Below are 20560 nucleotides of genomic sequence, written 5' to 3'. Positions count from 1 at the left end.
CATCCAGAGAAAAGTGTCTCTGAGAATGTCTGTGAGGGATTACCTTAATTATGTTAACTGATATGGTGAGACCTGTTTCATTCTTGGGTGGAACCGTTCTCTGAGTGTGGAGTCCAGGACTGGTAAAAAAGAGAAAGTTACCTGGGGACTGGCATGCATGCATTTGCTGAGCTCTTCTTCTGAATGTGGATATAATGCAACTAGTTAGCTGCTCAACTATCCTGTTGCCTTGATTTCTCTGACATGATGTACTGATCCTTGAACTGTGAACTAAAATAAACATCTTTACCCTATAAATTGTTTATATTAGAGTATTTTATCATATCAACAGAAAATAAGCTAAGATGCTGGTAAAGGTGAGTGAAAACTACCAAGGGCCATCTTGTTATTAGTCATGCATATTAGCTGGCCTAGGCTGAGCCAAAGTAATAGGTACTAAAATTGCCATTAAAGTCCAAAAACCCACATAAAATAAACTTGGATGTTAGGAATTTTGTTGTGAATGACTTTAACTAGTGCTTTTCTGACACTTTTGAAATGCTATTACTCTGTACAACCTTCTCATTCTTGTGATATTTGAGGATAATTTTATAGTAGGTTATATGATTTACCCATATGCTTTTGTACTTTGTTGGCCTACAACAACATCTATGTGTCCAGATTTTTGTTTGAAAACAGTAATGTGTTGAGTATCAACTACCACATTTCTTTTATATTCCCACTTAATAGTTACCTTGTTAGATATTGGAATCATTCCTTCAGAATGGTCTTCCCCTGGATTGGGGCAGTGGAAGTGTACCGAGAGTTGAATTAAATGGCTATGAGAAAGTATCTCCATTTATTTTCACATGGATGTTGTAGACACTAAGAAAGAAAGCTGTATTTTGTAGTCTTGACTGACTTTTGGCCTTAAAAATTGGAATCTTACAACATTTACTGGAATAAACCACATGACAGACTTGAGTATCAAACTTTCCAAATGTTTTGTACTTACAATAGTCATTTATCAAATGAATTCCATGCCAAAAAAGAGAGAGTGTATCTCAGGATAAGTCCTCTCAACAAATATACCCTGCTGGGTATATTTGCATGTTTCCTTGTTCACATTTGCATGTTTCCTTGTTCACATTTCCAAATACACTGAGTTTTATATGACCAGATGATCCTTTTGTTTTGTAGAACACCATCTTTGGATTGTGTTGCCATTTGATGAAGAAGGCTTGGTGTTGATTTATGTAGTTCCCTTTCCTATAGTTAAGAGGCCCTTGGGGCTATACTGAAAGGGATAGTCATACACATAAAGAGGCCAGTGGCTTATGATGGGACATTGTCCTAAAAACATCTTGAAACAAGCCACAGAGTTTATCCCACAGGTATTCCCGTGTCTTAGACAGGTTCAGGTTCAGGTTCAGGTTCAGCTCAGGTCATAGAGTATGCCAAACAAAACGTAGAGAAAAAAAAAATGCATGGTTCAAAAGTAGTTTGCAAGCTCTGCATTTTGTGACTCTTCCTGAACTTTGGAGATGCTTTTCCTCGGGTACTTAATAGTTTTAATAAGAGCTAACATGCCATTGTCCTTTGTGGGGAACGAGGACACTGCTGAGGGAGTTTTATTTATGTGATAAATTACGTTTTCAATATAGCATTGAACACGGTACTTGACTTTTATTTTAAGGCAACTGAAAACTCTGCCTTTGCCTCTGCAGATGCCCAGTAGAGCTTGGATCTGCTGAATTTGAAGGTGTGGGACCTGCTGTTCTCTGCTTCGCATATAAGTGGCTTGAGGTTTCAACGTAGAGGCATCACTGCAAATATCTGTAATAACAGGTTATTTTTATTAGAGTTTACTGAGAGTATGTTTACTTGAGAGATGTAGGCCCCAAAGTACAGTTAAAACTATTTAAGTTAGGACCTGACCGGCGGCGGCGGAAGCAGCCCTGGACAGGGAACTCTGAAGTTCCTCATCCCCCACCCTATACTCCCTGGGCTCCCTGCAGGGGCTCTACACCCTGCATACTGCCTCTCTCTTCTTGTCCCACCCAGCTTGCATCCAGAACCCTTCTTCCTTCTGCCCCCTTTCCTCTTTGGGCACATAACACCATCCAGCTCAGTCTGTCTGGCGCTGGGGGCAAATCCTCAGGGCAAGTAGGCAGGCGAGACTTCCTTTGGTTCACTGGCCTGCCTGCACCAAGCAAGGTAGGAGCTTTGTTTACGAACTACCCAACCTGCACGTAGATCTGATCTTGGCACCAGGAGAGCCATCAGTGGGAGAGCTAATCTGGGTACCAGGAGAGCCGTCTTTGGGCACGGAGATCTGATATTGGTACCAGGAGAGACATCACTGGAGCACCAGGAGAGCTATCACTGCAGGGTGCCATCACTGGGAAAGTACATCAGTAGGCAAGGAGACCTGATCCGGTAAAAGAAGATCCATAGGGGAGCATTCGGAGAAAGAGATGGGCAGGCGCCAATGCAAGAATTCACCCAACAATCTGAAAAACTACACGAAACCACCAGAACCCAGCGACCTCACAACAGGAGGACATGAACACCTTAATCATGAAGAAGTAGATAAAATTGACTTTATGAAAGTGATTGACGCCCTTAAACAGCATGTAAAAAATGCCCTTATAGAAATGGATGAGAAGTATAACAGAAAGTTTGAAGAATTGAGTAAATCAGTGAATGATACCCTAGGAAACCAAGGAAAAACAATCAAACAAATAATGGAAACAGTTCAAGACTTAAAAACTGAAATGGAGGCAAAGAAGAAAACACAAACAGAAGGCCAGCTGGACAGGGAAAATCTAGGTAAACGAATAGAGACTACAGAAGCAAGCATAACCAACAGAATACAAGAGATAGAAGAAAGAATCTCAGATTCTGAAGATACCATAGAGAAAATAAATACGCTGATCAAAGAAAACAGCAAGGCCAACAAATTCTCATCACAAAACATTCAGGAAATATGGGACACAATAAAAAGACCAAACCTAAGAATAATAGGAATAGAAGAAGGAGAAGAAGCGCAGCTCAACGGTCCAGAAAATATATTTAATAAAATTATAGAAGAAAACTTTCCCAACCTAAAGAAAGATATACCTATGAAGGTTCAAGAAGCATACAGAACACCGAATAGGCTGGATCAAAAAAAAACATCCTCTCGCCATATAATAATCAAAACACAAAGCATACAGAATAAAGAAAGAATACTAAGAGCAGCAAAGGAAAAAGGCCAAGTTACTTATAAAGGTAAACCTATCAGACTTACACCTGACTTCTCTATGGAAACCATGAAAGCCAGAAGGTCCTGGATAGATGTACTGCAGAAACTAAGAGACCATGGATGCAAGCCCAGACTACTATACCCAGCCAAGCTTTCATTCACTATAAATGGAGAAAACAAAATTTTCCAGGATAAAAACAAATTTAAACAATACGTAGCCACAAATCCAGCCTTACAGAAAGTAATAGAAGGAAAATCACTAATCAAGGAGTCCAACAATGACCACAGTAACTCAGACATCTAGAGACCCTTTACCAGCACATCTCAAAGAAGGGAAACACACAAAATCTACTACTAAAAAAAATGACCGGAGTTAACAACCACTGGTCATTAATATCACTTAATGTCAATGGACTCAACTCACCTATAAAAAGGCACAGACTAAGAGATTGGATACGAAAACAGGATCCAACATTCTGCTGTTTACAAGAAACACACCTCAACCACAAAGACAGGCACCTACTCAGAGTAAAGGGCTGGGATAAGGCTTATCAAGTAAATGGACCTAGGAAACAAGCAGGTGTGGCCATACTAATTTCTAACAAAGTTGACTTCAAACTTAAATCAATCAGAAGAGATGGAGAGGGACATTTTCTACTCATAACAGGAACAATTCATCAGGATGAAATCTCAATCCTGAATATCTATGCCCCTAATATAAAAGCACCCACGTATGTAAAAGAAACATTGTTAAAACTCAAGGCAGCCATCAAACCGCACACATTAATAGTAGGAGACTTTAATACTCCTCTTTCACCAATGGACAGGTCAATTAGACAGAAACCTAACAGAGAAATAAGAGAATTAATGGAGGTAATGAATCAAATGGACTTAACAGACATCTATAGAATATTCCACCCAATAGGAAAGAATATACCTTCTTCTCTGCAGCTCATGGAACCTTCTCAAAAATCGACCACATACTCGGTAACAAAGCAAACATTCACAGTTACAAAAAAATATTAATAACCACCTGTATCTTATCAGATCACCAAGGATTAAAGCTAGAATTCAGCAACAATGCTACCCCCAGAAATCCTACAAACTCATGGAAAATGAATAGTCAACTACTGAACCATACCTGGATTAAGGAAGAAATAAAGAAAGAAATTAAAGTCTTCCTTGAAGACAATGAAAATAAAGAAACAACATACTCAAACCTATGGGACACTATGAAAGCAGTCCTGAGAGGAAAGTTCATAGCACTAACTGCCCACTTAAAGAAAACAGAGAAAGCACACATTGGAGACTTAACAGCCCACCTGAAAGCTCTAGAAAAAAAAGAAGCAGACTCACCTAGAAGGGGTAGAAGACTGGAAATAATCAAACTGAGGGCTGAAATCAACAAAATAGAGACACAGAAAACAATTGAAAGAATCAATAAATCAAAAAGCTGGTTCCTGGAGAAAATCAACAAGATTGATAAACCCCTATCCAAACTAATCAAACGGCAGAGAGAGAATTTGCAAATTAATAAGATCAGAAATGAAAAGGGAGACATAACCACAGACACAGAGGAAATTCAGAGAATCATTAGATCTTACTACAAAAGCCTGTATGCCACAAAACTGGAAAATGTAAAAGAAATGGACACTTTTTTAGATAAATACCATATACCAAAGTTAAACCAGGACCAGGTGAACAACCTAAATAGACCTGTTAGTCGTGAAGAATTAGAAGCGGTTATCAAAAACCTCCCTTCCAAAAAAAGTCCAGGACCAGATGGTTTCAATGCAGAATTCTACCAGAACTTCCAAGAAGACCTAATACCTATACTCCTTAAGGTATTTCACAATATAGAAACAGAAGAGTCATTGCCAAATTCCTTTTATGAAGCTACAGTAACTCTGATACCAAAACCACACAAAGACCCAACCAAGAAAGAAAATTACAGGCCAATCTCACTCATGAACATCGACGCAAAAATCCTCAACAAAATTCTGGCAAACCGAATCCAAGAACACATTAGAAAAATTATCCATTATGATCAAGTAGGCTTCATACCAGAGATGCAGGGCTGGTTTAACATACGCAAATCTATCAATGTAATCCATCATATAAATAAACTGAAAGAAAAAAACCATATGATCGTTTCATTAGACGCTGAAAAAGCATTTGACAAAATTCAACATCCCTTTATGATAAAAGTCTTGGAGAGATTAGGGATACAAGGGTCATACCTAAATTTAATTAAAGCTATATACAGCAAGCCGACAGCTAATATCAAATTAAATGGAGAGAAACTTAAAGCCATCCCACTAAAATCAGGAACACGCCAAGGCTGTCCACTCTCTCCATACCTCTTCAATATAGTTCTCAAGTTTTAGCAATAGCAATAAGACAACATAAGGGGATAAAGGGGATTCAAATTGGAAAGGAAGAAGTTAAACTTGCATTATTTGCAGATGATATGATAGTGTACATGAGCGACCCCAAAAACTCCACCAAAGAACTCCTACAGCTGATAAACGCCTTTAGTAATGTGGCAGGATACAAGATCAACTCCAAAAAATCAGTCGCCCTCTTATACACAAAGGATATGGAAGCAGAGAGGGAAATAAGAGAATCATCACCTATCACGATAGCCACAAAAAGCATAAAATATCTTGGGGTAACTCTAACCAAGGAAGTGAAAGATCTATTTGACAAGAACTTTAAGGCATTGAAGAAAGAAATTGAAGAGGATACCAGAAAATGGAAGGATCTCCCTTGCTCCTGGATTGGGAGGATCAACATAGTAAAAATGGCAATTCTACCAAGGGCAATCTATAGATTCAATGCAATCCCCATTAAAATCCCATCAAAATTCTTCACAGATCTTGAAAGGACAATAATCAACTTTATATGGAGAAACAAAAAACCCAGGATAGCCAAAACAATCTTATATAATAAAGGAACTTCTGGAGGCATTACCATCCCTGACTTCAAACTCTATTACAGAGCTACAGTAATGAAAACAGCGTGGTACTGGCATAAAAACAGAGCAGTCGACCAATGGAATCGTATAGAAGACCCGGATTTTAACCCACAAACCTATGAACAACTAATTTTCGATAAAGGAGCTAAAAGTATACAATGGAAGAAAGAAAGCATCTTCAACAAATGGTGCTGGCACAATTGGATGTCAACCTGTAGAAGAATGAAAATAGACCCATATCTATCACCATGCACAAAACTCAAGTCCAAATGGATCAAAGACCTCAATATCAATCTGAACACACTGAACCTGATAGAAGAGAAAATGGGAAGTACCCTACAACATATGGGCACAGGAGATCGCTTCCTATGTATAACCCCAGCAGCACAGACATTAAGGGCAACATTGAATAAATGGGACCTCCTGAAACTGAGAAGCTTCTGTAAAGCAAAGGACACTGTCATTAAGACAAAAAGGCAGCCTACTGACTGGGAGAAGATCTTCACCAATCCCGCTACAGACAAAGGTCTGATCTCCAAAATATATAAAGAACTCAAGAAACTAGACTTTAAAAGGATAATTAACCCAATTAAAAAATGGGGCACTGAACTGAACAGAGAATTCTCATCAGAAGAAGTTAAAATGGCCAAAAGATACTTAAGGTCATGCTCAACCTCCTTAGCGATCAGAGAAATGCAAATCAAAACAACTTTGAGATATCATCTTACACCTGTCAGAATGGCTAAAATCAAAAACACCAAGGATAGCCTTTGCTGGAGAGGTTGTGGAGAAAGGGGTACCCTCATCCATTGCTGGTGGGACTGCAAACTTGTGCAACCACTTTGGAAATCAGTGTGGCGGTTTCTCAGAAAAATTGGGATCAACCTACCCCTGGACCCAGCAATAGCACTCTTGGGAATATACCCAAGAGATGCCCTAGCATATGACAAAAGCATTTGTCCAAGTATGTTCATAGCAGCATTATTTGTAATAGCCAGAACCTGGAAGCAACCTAGATGCCCTTCAATAGAAGAATGGATGAAGAAAGTGTGGAATATATATACATTAGAGTACTACTCTGCGGTAAAAAACAATGACTTCTCGAATTTTGCATGCAAATGGATGGAAATAGAAAATACGATCCTGAGTGAGGTAACCCAGACCCAAAAAGAAGATCATGGGATGTACTCACTCATAATTGGTTTCTAGCCATGGATAGGGGCCACTGAGTCTATAATTTGTGATCCTAAAGAAGCTAAACAAGAGGGTAAACCCAAGGAAAAACATATAGATATCCTCCCAGCTATGGGAAATAGACAAGATTGATGGGCAAAAAATGGGAATCTTGGGGGGTGGGGTGGGATGGGGATGAGGGGAGATGGGGAGAGAAAAGTGTGAAGGAGAGGATGAGGGGAACTGGGGGAATCGGGGTGATTGGGGGTAAAGGAAGGTTGGATGGGGAAGCAGGGAAACTCATACCTTAGTTAAGGGAGCCACCTAAGGGTTGGCAAGAGACTTGAACCTGGAATGGCTACCAGAAGCCCAGGGCAATGTCCCCAGTTAGTTCATTGGGGCACCTGAGGATAGGGAACCTGAAATGAACCTATCCTATAATCATACTGATGAATATCTTGCATATCACCATAGAACCTTCATCTAGCGATGGATGGAGATAGAGACAGAGACCCCCACTGGAGCACCGGACTGAGCTCCCAAGGTTATAATGAGGAGCAGAAGGAGAGAGAACATGAACAAGGAAGTCAGGACCATGAGGGGTGCACCCAACCACTGAGACAGGGGGGCCGATCTATTGGGAGCTCACCAAGGCCAGCTGGACTGCTACTGAAAAAAACATGGGATAAAACCGGACTCTCTGAATGTGGTGGACAATGAGAGCTGACGAGAGGCCAAGGAGAATGGCACAGGAACTTTCATCTGGCGATGGATCGAGAGAGAGACAGAGACCCAATTTGGATCAACCGTCTGAGCTCTTAAGGTCCAAATGAGGAGCAGAAGGAGGGAGAACATGAGCAAGGAAATCAGGACCACGAGGCGTGCACCCACCCACTGTGACAGTGGAACTGATCTATTGGGAGCTCTCCAAGGCCAGCTGGACCGGGACTGAATAAGCATGGGTTGAAACTGGACTCTCTGAACAAGGCGGACAATGAAGGCTGATGAGAAGCCAAGGACAATGGCACTAGGTTTCGATCCTAATACATGAACTGGCTTTGTGGGAGCGTAGCCTGTTTGGATGCTCACCTTCCTGGACCTAGATAGAAGTGGGAGGACCTTGGTCTTCCTGTAGAGCAGGGAATTTGGACTGCTCTTCAGTATCGAGAGGGAGGGGGAGTGGACTAGGGGGAGGAGAAGTGAAGTGGGGATAGGGGGAGGGGAGCGGGGGGAGGGGGCAATATGTGGGAGGAGGGGGAGGGAAATGGGAAACGGGGAGCAGTTGGAAATTTTAAGTAAAAAAGAATAAAAAAAATGCTAGGAAAAAAAAACTATTTAAGTTATTTGGAGATGGAAAGTATGTAAAGGAAACCTGTCGATAATCTTGTTGTCACATTTCTCCCCGTTTATCATTTTATATTAGGTTAAAAACCCCCAATAGACATGGTTAGAACTTGAATATCTTGAAGCAAACAACCCCTCAAACCAAAACCCAAAGCAAAAACAATAACAAACCAGAGTCACTGGGTAGGTGAAGGGACTCACAGACTAAACTTGATTCATAAAATCCAAGGGCACTGCTTTCTCTTGAGGAAGCTCTAGCCTCAAAACTTCTCTTGATTTTTTACTTAGCTGGGAGCCTTTCTGTTTCATTTTGTTTTTGTTTGAGCATGACAGCATTCTCATATTGACCTAGATAAACTCTTCTTTGTTATCTACTCTAATATTTATTTGATTTTTGGCAAAATTGGCCCATCTGGAGTGACTGCAGGCTACTAACTGAATAAACTGTCTTTACCTCTCAAATTTAAAGAGACGGGAGATGATCTAAAAATCCCAAATGCACAGGTGTATGCACAGTCACAGTACATTCCAGTCTCAGCTCCACAATCAGCATATCAGTTCTTGGAAGCAGAAAGAAAATGAAGGATTTGGGGCATCATTCAATGACTATCACAGGTATCCACTAAGTGATCTAGATAGAACTTCACATCAGTATTAGGACAAAGAAATCCTCTGTGAAGGTCAAAGCAGGCTAAGATCAGTTTCTGGAGCTTGTTGGTGCTACATCCCATGGAACACACCCACTGATATTTGCATCTCTGCAAAAGGTACACTTCCATGAAATGGCCAGATCAGAAGTTTTACCTAATTTCTTAATCAATTCCAAACTTCTTCTAGTTCTTTTTACTCTAATTCTGTAAATTATCAGTTCAAATCTTCATATTGAGAAAACAAGGTCAAATACTGTTACTATTATTCCTATTACTAGTATAGAATTTTATTGAGCATTTGTAAGCCAAACACTCTGTTAAATGATTTATACATGTTGACCTCACTGAATCTTTACAACCTCCCTATGAGTCAGGTACATTATCACTCCCATTTATAGATAAACAATTTTTTTCAAGGACATCTATCAAGCATAGATCTAGGATTTGAAATGAAGCAGTCTGTGTTCCTAACCACTGTGCTTTATTGACTCTGTATTGCTTTTACTGTGAAGGAGAAGTCATCCAAAAAACTTGAATTTGTCTCTTGAATCCTCTATTAAAGGCTTAAAGAAAAGTCTGGCTGGCCTTCCCAGTTCCAGAGGGTGTTTTTATTTTTATTTATTTATTTTTTCTGCATATGACAGAGCCAGGAGACTGGGTTTTGGCTGCATAAGCAATAAATAACATTATCCAGGAATACATTTAAATCAGACATGGACAACAACAGATATTATAAAATCAGAATAACCACCTTGCAAATTTATTTTGTTCTTGTGTCCTCCCATTTGAGCAAGCATATAATGAATCAGCAGAAAATGTTTCCTGAAGATGTCAATTACCATCTTACATCACTCTCTATATTTGTAAAACACTTCATACTTTAGCAAGTGCTTTCCCATTAAAAAAGAGAGGCCACTTAATCAACAATTGGGTAATTTATTGAATTAGCCTTCATAAAGAGGAATAATTAACCAACTCTAGAATTCTAGTGTCAGTTAAAAAAAAAACAACATAATACTAGCACTGAAATTATAGAGCACCTTCTTTTCGATCAAGAACTAGACAAAAATGAACTTTTCTTCTTTACTGTTGCAGAGGAGAACAGAACGAATGATTCAGAGTCTTTAAAAAACGACTAAATGGCAACTAAAAGCAGTGGCTATTCAGCACTCTTAATACAATTTATTGCCTTGGCGCTGAACTTATCTTTCATTTGCAAGTGAGTAACATGGAAATCCATTAGGACATCCTAAGGAAATAATTTTAAAAAATGGTATAAGTAGGGCTGCGAAATAAGACATTTAAGTGACTCTGATTGCTACTATATTCTGTGGCAGCAAAATATGATTGTTATGGGGATTGAAGTAGGTGTCTCTTTCTTTCTCCATGTCCATCTAGCTGGCTATTTGATTGAGTGCATGTTTGAGCTCCTGAAATAACCAATTGCTGAGCAGCTACATTGCTGTTGTATTGTGGTCCAGGCATGGCGAAAGTGAAAGAAGACACAAAATTCCACTAGAAGGTTGGCTGGTAGGACTTTTGATGTCAATCAATCCATTATTTGACAATTATTATGTAAATGGTTATTTCAGTTGCTTAAAGTAACCATGCCTAATTCGGAGGGTATATGCAATTGACACTGGGACTATAAAATAAACTTTTTTTCCACTTTTGGGCCTTATTCATCTGTTATTATATCTTCTTTCTACCCCATGTGTCCCTTGTTTGTTTTGTCACCATCTCTTTCTGTGCCTGCTGCCTAGCGGTATTGTTAGCTAAGACATATATTTCCATAAATTTAGATATGTTAGCTTTACCTTCTATATTGCTGTTAACCTGCAACCTACACTGTCCTTCCACCCCACACACCTCTATTTGAATTATATAGGACCACCACAGACATTTTCCTTGCATTGAGAGTGAGATGGACTTCACAGTTACTGAAGCATTGAGAGGGTGTGATGGGAGTTGAGGTGGTGAGATTTTCATCTCTAGTGGCAGAAACTTTTAAAATAAACTTTCTTTTTTTGCCTGGGAGATCCCTTTATTCAAGCAAACTTATTATAATTCAGATTTTCTTGATTCCCTACAGAGCTTCACAAACTCGGAAGTCAGTCCCTGCAGGGAATTTCACTTATAATGGCCTTCATTCGAGAGGTCTAATTCTGTTCTCATTCAGTGTGCACATGGGAGAGTGATGGAACTGCACAAAGAAAGGCAAGTAACTCCTGAAAAACTTGAGTTTCAATATCGTCTGCATCACTCAGGGCGAAGGAGGACATTCTTTAGACATGAAAAGGTTTGCAGTAGAGAGAGAGATACAATGAGACATTAGGTGAGAGGTGAAGAAAGGAAAATAGAGGTTCCTTTCCCCTCTTAAATTGCCATTTTCTTTATTTTTTCTCCTAAGATTGTTGTAACTTTTCATGCTTGACTGTTATTATACATGCATTTTAAAAAACAACAGAAAATGCTGAATCTACTGTATAAAAGAATTGGCATGCAAATTTTGAAAAAGATGCTTTATATTTCCCTGTCTATCCAGTTGTAGTTTTTTTTTCTTTTTGCAACTTGCAAAAAGAATTCTAAGGACAAGACAAAATGGCTTTTTCAGTTATGTAGAGAGTGGAAGACAGCCAGGGAAGCCAGAGGTCTGTTGCTTGGGGCAGGTGGTATAATGCTGATGGATGAGAGAGATGAGGAAGGCTTTGTCCTTTCTGTTAAGGAAAATGACCACAAAGAGTATTGATTTAAAGTTACCAAAGCCCAAGATTGGTGAAAAAATTTTATTTTAAAAGAAAACCTAACTTTCTTTTTTTTTTTTTCTGAATTCAAGGTTTTCTTTTTCTTTTTCTTTCTTTCTTTTTTTTTTGTCATTTGGCTAGGAGGGATTTCCTTTTAGAAAGAACTTGCAAATAGACTTTTGGAATCAGTTTTATTCTTCTTTTTTAAGTACAATATTATTGAAAACTAGTGGATGATTAACGATTAGAGAGGGTTAAGCGTAGACCAGACTTCAAGACTAATTAGATTGTTTCCCATAAACTTCATGGAAGGTACTTGATTCAAAATAAAAGGCACTCTCCTATTAATTTTTACAAAACAGTCATCTGCTTATTCTGTGATCAGAAAGTAGTGTTTATGGATCATATGAGTGCAAACAGATTTTGTGGAGCAATTTTTGTTTCCTTCTAACAGTTTCAGATACTTTATGGAATAACTGAACTACACAATCCTTTTGTGGATACGTTGGAAAAACAGCGGTGAGATGAGTGGCCTTTATACCTATTTTGCATATGACCTACACATAGAACTATTTTTGCACTATTAGACTGTTGAAGTAATATTTTCTTGAAATAATACTTAGCCTTACACATATAATACAGTCCAAATTTTGCTTTGATTTCATTGTTGGGAAAAAGTTTAAAATAGGTTATTGTAATTATTTTCTTGTCTAGTATGCATCATAGTCCATACAAGATAAAACAAATGGGTGGCCCATAACCTAACTAATAATTAGACTAGTAAGCCGGGCGGTGGTGGCGCACGCCTTTAATCCCAGCACTTGGGAGGCAGAGGCAGGCAGATCTCTGTGAGTTCGAGACCAGCCTGGTCTACAAGAGCTAGTTCCAGGACAGGCTCCAAAACCACAGAGAAACCCTGTCTCGAAAAACCAAAAAAAAAAAAAAATAATAATAATAATTAGACTAGTTATCCTACACTTGCATCTTGGGTTTTTATTATGGATGAAGACATTAAAGATAGTCATAAGATCCATAAGTGATCCAAGGTTGGGAAATATAGTGAACATATTAGATTTTTAGCAGAATATAAAAAAGTGTTCTAAATCAAATGACAAGGTGTAGATGTAGACTAATACAAAACTGTAGTATGATTCAAATAAGCAGTTATGAAATATTAAATGAGGAAATAGTGAGCGGTAAGGTCTTTTAGTACTCTGCCATCTTATCATGGGTCAAAAATATGATATTAGGGACTGAAGAAATGGCTCCTGCTTTTACTGCTCTTGCAGAAGACTTGGACTTGGTTCCTAGCACCCATACTGAGCAGATAAAAAACAACTGTAACTCCAATTCCAGGTGATCCAAAATTCTCTTCTGACTTTTGTGGGTACTTACACACACATGGCATAGATAAACTCATGCAGACATACATACATGCAAATAAAAAGAAATGCATAAATAAATCTTTAAAATTATGACTTTATTGTGAAAATAAAAACATCAATCCAACCTTAGGTGTCATTTCTTAATGCGTGTTTTTTTGCTTATTAACATACATATTCTCAAACTGCCTTGATGGTCACTATAAGAACTATCACTGAGTAGGGGTGTATTTGCTGGGAGTTTTAAAATCTATTATTTTATTAATAGAAATTCACTTTGTTTGAAGTAAATATTGTATGTTTAAAAACAACCAGGAAAAGGAAACAAATTGAAGTATGTGCCTTATAGGCAATGGGGAATTAGTACTATGTGTTGTTGGGTTGAATTTTGCTGTAGCATTAGACTTTCTTAAAGTAGTAGATTCAGCGCTCAGCGTTATTCTTGGTCTAACTCCCATTTCCATTGTATCTAAGCAGGAGAGGCAGGGCAGAGCAGAAATAATGAAATGAAGCACTGAAAATAAAGATCTAACTCTTTTTAGAATCAATTCATTCCCTGAAGTGAAAAGCCTGGCTACTTAGAAAGGGAAGTTATACTTCAGAGTTTGTACTGAGAGTTGTTGAGCTTCACATTTTAGTTAAAAATATATTGATTTTGAGTAAATGGCTGATTTTATTGCCAAAACAAATTTCATTCCTCAAGATGATTAGATTTTATTAAACTATTTCCTAACTGTCACTAAACACATGTTCTGTGACTAAACAGCATAGCCCTCAACCAAGTGGCATTCATTTCTTGGCTAAATAGAATGATATTTGATCAGCTCCAATTTTGAAAATGAGTAAGTTGGAAGAATGCACACCTGAGGCCTGAAAGTTTATGCTCAGAGCTTGATTTTATCACTTTATAACTCAATAGTCACAGCATACTCTGTATCCTTCCCGCTGCCAGTTTTCTCCTCCATTGATATGAACAATAAAACCACCCTTTTAAATATGGTTAGGTTGTGGAGAAGAAATGGCACCGTGTATAACAATGAGACTATATATACACACATACATGTATCTCTCTCTTTCTCTCCCCCCACACACACAGAGAGAAAGAGAGAGAGGGAGAGAGAGAGACAGAGACAGAGAGAGACAATGGAAATTTTCAGTATATAAAGAAGAATGAAGTTATGGCATTTGCAGCAAAAGGAATGAAATAGGAGATACTCATATTAATCAAATTAGGCTAGTATCAGAAAGACAAATGTATGTTTTCTATATTTTCTATAGATGCATAAGATCATGTATGTATGTATATATGTATGTATGTATGTATGTATAATAGGAATGTAGTGAAGTTGAGAAACAAAGACTAATGGGTAGGGAGAGGAGTAAAAAGAGGAGCACAGAGAGTATTGGGAAATATGTACAATATAAATATATACTTGCATAAAAGCATCCTTACATACCACAGTTATCATTTACATTGAAAATTTAGCAATATTAAATTTCTTAATAAATGGTAGCAGTTATTCTTAGAATTTTACTAGAGTGTATTAGGTATGACTTGTCATTAAGGACTTTATTCCTCAGGGTCCATTTTTCCAAGAAAGTACTGAAGACTAAGCAACAGAAAAAGAACCCTATATTGAATAATTTCTCTAACTATATAGCTTGGATGGAACTTGCCTTATTGGAGACATGTTTGATGTGGAATTCCCCTCTGTATGTGGAATACCATTGGTTAAAAAAGAAGTTGCTTTGAGCCTATTGCAGTGCAGAATAGGGTGAGATGGGAATTCCAAGCAGATAGAGGAAGAGAGAGTAGGTGGAATTAGGGAGAAGCCATGTAGTTGCAGCAGGAGAGAGATGCTGGACATTGAATGGAATCTTACCAGTTGGCCACAACCACATGGTGATACACAAATTAATAGAAATGGGTTAATTTAAGATATAAGAGCTAGCCAATAAGAAGTGTGACCTAATAGGCCAAGGAGTATTGTAATAATATAATTTCTGTGTGATTATTTCGGGTCTGGGCATCTGGGAATGAACGAGCAGCCTCCAAATACACATGTTGGTTTTGAAATGCAGGGTAGATAAAACTTTAGCAGTGTGATTATATTTTTGTAGTAATATCTTTATGTGAATACCTGGATTATCTTTTTCACACTGTAAGGTCTGGCTGATTTCTATCTAGCATTTGCTTAAAAAGTTTCAAAAGGTGGGAACTCTATAAAATCCTTTGGTCATGTATGCTGCTGTTTTGTAGTCTTAGAAACAGTAAGTTCTTTTTACGGATTGAGTCAAATATTCATGCTGCAGCTACACCCTCTTCTGTACATTTCTATTAGCACCAACTGAGCAGGATTGTTTAGATATTTGTCTCTTCCTTCATCCATCAATATATTTTGATTTACTGAAATATGAAACCGAACAGTGTGTAAGCCCAGCTAGATCACTGAAAGTACTATTAAAACCAGCTAAGCCTTTGCTCTTGGAAGCTGATATGAAGCTCCTTATTCAGTTATTTTCCTTCTACATGAAGACTGCCTATATTCTTAAGGACAGGCAGGAGAAACATGGGTCACAGTTGTCTAAGCAGAGAGGAAGCTCTGGAAATAATCATGAAAGATGTCGGCAGCTGTGGGACCCACATGGTCCTTGCTGGAATCACTCTCTCCACTCACCCACTCAATTTCATTCATTGTTATTTCTCTTTTACCTTGATGATTTCCTGATACCTAAGAAAATGCATAAATCATACCTGATATATTTCAAAGCCAAAGCCTCCCATCAATCCAACCCTTGTTCAAATCAGCTTATCATCTTCTATTCAGTCAAACATATGGAATAATTATTTGTTTTCATTTCTGTTCTCCATTGTCTACAGCATTCCAGCTCTTGCCAATTAGCATCTCAGTTACCAAAATTACTAACATTGTAAAATTGAATGGTTTAAACAAAAACCAAAACCAAAAACCCCTTCTTTTATTGCATAACAGCTACTCAACCTGAGATACTGATCTTGAAAATCTTGTTTCCTTGGGTTCTTTTTCTTCTTATACTTTTTTTGATTTTCATATTGCTTGATCTTTTCTTCTTAGTCTTCTTTGTGCAATACATTCTATATTTTTCTATTTGAACTTTGCTGTTCCATAGAGTAAATTTTAGACCTTTTCCCCATTGTATGCTGTGTATTCTTCCCAAGAGTTCTCACTGATTCCCCATTTGCTATTACTACAGATAATGGTAAATAGATAACCATAAATACAGTCTTATTTCTGCCATTGAGCTTTAGACTGAAGTTCAATTCTCTTCCAGACCTCTTTGTCTAGGTCAGTGGTTTTTAACCTTCCTAATGCTACAACCATTTAATACAGTTCCTCATGTTGTGGTGGCCTTCACACATAAACTTATTTTCATTGCTACTTCATAACTCGAATTTTGCTACTATTATGAATCATCCGTGTTTTCTAGTGGTCTTAGGTGACTCCTAAAGGGTGGCAACTCACAGGTTGAGAACTACTGGGCTAGATTCTATATACAGGTGTCTCAGACTCAAGCATGCCCCAAACTGAACCCTTCATCCAACTCATGCTCAAATCTGCTACTCTACTTTTTGTATTCTATATCTCAGTGGGTGGTACTTGTGTATTGTACTTCTTTAAGGTGAAAATTCAGTCAATTAGGCACTTTTGTGATTTGAATGACAAAAATTGACAAATCTATTTTCTTAATTCATATTTTTATACTTTACATTCATCTGATAAGAATGCCTGCATATACAGCTTCATAATGGGCAGCATTATGAATAGGATCACTGCACAGATGTGTTACAAGGAATTACCCCATAGGCTCATATATTTGAATGGTCCATAGTAGGTGGAAGTTGTTTAGGAAGGATTAGGAGGTGTGGTCTTGTGGGAATAGATGTGGCCTTGTGGGAAGAGGCATGTTACTGGGAGTGGGCTTTCCTTGCTCTCTTCCCCTCCTGTCTGCAGATCAGGATGTAAACTCTCAGCTAACACTCTACACTGCCGTGCCTGCCTGCCTGCTGCCATGCTCCCCACCATGACAATTATGGTCTAACCCTCTGAAATTGCAAGCAAGCTCCCAATAAGATGTTTCCTTCTATAAGCTGCATTGGTCATGATGTCTCTTCTTCAACAAAACAGTAACTAAGACAGTATCCTGTAGGTGGAATTTTCTGTCCTGCCTAGTCCCACAGCCATTCAGTCCCAAATAAACAGACAGAGGCTTATATTAATTATAAAGTGGTCTCTTAACTCTCAGGCTTATTATTAACTAGCTCTTAAAGCTTAAATTGATCCATAATTCTTATCTGTGTTTAGCCATGTGATGTAGTACCTTATTCAGTGTAGCATTCTTATCTTGCTTTGTCTGTGACTGGTTGTGACTGAATTTCTGCCTTTCCTCTTCCCAGAATTCTTAGTCTGGTTGCCCCGCCTATACTTCCTGCCTGGCCAATCAGCATTTTATTAAACCATTAAACCAATAGGAGTGACAGTCTTTACAGTATACAACAGCATTATCCTATAGCACTATCCCCAAAGAAGTTTACTTTGTATAACATCTTTTTTCTTTCTTTCTTTCTTTCTTTCTTTCTTTCTTTCTTTCTTTCTTTCTTTCTCTCTCTCTCTCTCTCTCTCTCTCTCTCTCTTTCTTTCTTCCTTCTTTCCTTCCTTCCTTCTTTCCTTTCTTTTTTTCTTCCTTCCTTTCCTTCGTTTTCTTTTTTTCTCAAGACAGAGTCTCACTATGTAGCTCTGGCTATCCTAAAACTTACTGTATAGACAAGGGTAGCCCTAAACTCAGAGAAATATCCCTGCATCTGCCTTTCAAGTGCTTGGATTAAAGTAATACAACACTATGTCTGGCTTGTATACCAGTTTCTTAAAAGGCTGTTAATCACGGATTCATTGATATATTTTGTTCCTATCATACCTATATCACCACAACAGCTTTTTAAATGGTCACTTACCTTTTAACATAGTTGCTCAACTCTGTTCTCTAGTCTATAACCACAAACATTGTCTCATACATGTTTTGATAGCAGCGCTGGCAATTAAATTTAGGACCTTGCTTGAGAGTTAATCATTTTCCCACCGAACAATGGTTGTAGGAATTGAATTTATTTTCTTTTCATTTTTGTTTTAGAAATGGAACCTCACTATGTAGCTATGGCTAGCTTGAAACTCACTATGAATCAGGCTTGTCTTGAACTTGTGGAGGTCTGCTTGCCTCTTCATTCCTAGCACCAAGATTAAAGGCATGTGCACCTGGCGCATTTCTTCTCTTAATGATACCATGTGCTTTCCACTTTTCACCGGATGAAATGCAAGTTCCATTATGCTTATAAGTTCCTCCACCATTCCACTCCTAGTTACTTTCTGTGCTTCATCTCTACACAGTCATTTATACCATTTTCACCCCAACTGTATCTGCTGAGTGAGCACAGAGCCTACTTTAAGTCCAAAACAGAAAGTGGTAAGGGAGCTATTATAGTATCAATTATGGTTGAAAAGTGTCATGTGAAAAAGAATCCCTCTTATGGTGCTGAACTTTATATGTCCCCTCTACTGAGACAAAGAGCTCTCTTTTCCAAATAACTTTTCTACAGAATCACATCGGTTGTTTAGAGTTGACTGATCACAGTACTAAGTGTTCTATTTTAAGCTAAAAATACCCTACAAGTGAATCATATATATGCATCTTTTCTCTCTCCCCCCTATGTAAACATATTCACACCCTTCCACATTTCCATAAATAATGCTCCCTTTCTTTGGCTCCTGAAAGGTCTCGAATCACAGAAAAGTTAAAATATTCTAGAACTTGAATGTCTGATCTAATCAGATACCTAATAAAAAGTTTGTGAATTTTCTCCATGTTTCAGGCTTTCCCACTCTTCATTTTATTTTTGTACTTGACTCAGATGGTTTCAATATCGGGAGTGAAGCAGAGACAGAAAAAGAGAGAGCTCAAATAGGTACATCTTTAGCATTTTACTGAACACTAATGGAGGTGGGAAGTGGTGTTAGAACTAATGATTAAGGAAGTATTGGATAATGTGTTATTTTAATTTTCCTTGTTATCCTCAGATTCAGATGCAATAAAAATGAAACTCCTGGGAGATTCTAATAATAAATTATGGCACCAGTTGCCTATGCAGTAGCAAGTCTACATTTCTTTCTAAAGGAACCCCAATTTCCATTTGAAGTTCCGGTAGCAATATGTTCAAGGAAAACAATGCATTTCCAGAGGATCTCAATCCATTTAGAAAATTCCATTTCTCCTTTGCTAACAAGTAAAGGCATTCAATTATACTACTCAGTGCTGGACAATGTGACTGATGAAAGAAGTCTATTGGCATCCATGTTTATTTTGGGACATTTCACAATATGAGATCATTAAACCTTATTGTTTAAAACACTGTTAGACAAGTGTTTTGTTACTCTCAGCGGAAGCAATCCTCCGTGATCATTGTTGAAATTCTCAATATTACTCTAATTACTTTGAAAATATTACATCATCAGAGCTACACATTTGTAAAATGTTAGAACATAAAGCTCCTTCAAGAATTGCCTGCCTACTTCCCTTATTACATCCACCAAACTTTTGTGTATACAGATTAAAAATAGCAACTGAACAGTGCTGGAACCATGTATCTTCTAAAATCTCTCTCCATACCATTTACTGATTTGGTAGAAGAGTGTTAAGATCAGAATTTTGGGTCCAGATGAATGCTACACTACTTTTTTCCTCCTTATTCTCTGGTGGGAAGGTTTCTTTTTAAAGAAATGTTTTATTTATTCTTTGAGAATTTAGTACAGTATATTTTATCATATTCTTTCTCATTCCCCAATTGCTCCCAAATCCTCCCTACTTCCTACCCACCTATACCCCATATTCACATATACACTCTCTCTGGCACATTAAAAACCACAGGGTTTGATTTGTATTTCACAAACACTCCTGAACATGAGGTCAGTCTCGTAGAGTCTTGCTAAATATGTATAAAACAAGTTTGAGAATGGTGTTGCTTTTATTTAAGATAA

The 20560-nt window shown here is 37.9% G+C and overlaps 1 protein-coding gene across 1 annotated transcript in view; it reads right to left on the bottom strand.

Moving 5' to 3' along the window:
- Positions 1-20560, bottom strand: part of Tenm1 (teneurin transmembrane protein 1) — an 836340-nt gene that overhangs the window by 57325 nt on the left and 758455 nt on the right. The window lies entirely within an intron of this gene.

The sequence above is a fragment of the Chionomys nivalis genome, chromosome X (genome assembly GCF_950005125.1).
Source record: "Chionomys nivalis chromosome X, mChiNiv1.1, whole genome shotgun sequence".
Taxonomy (NCBI): domain Eukaryota; kingdom Metazoa; phylum Chordata; class Mammalia; order Rodentia; family Cricetidae; genus Chionomys; species Chionomys nivalis.
The sequence above is the reverse complement of the archived record's forward strand: the minus strand, read 5'-3'. Positions and strand labels throughout refer to the sequence as shown.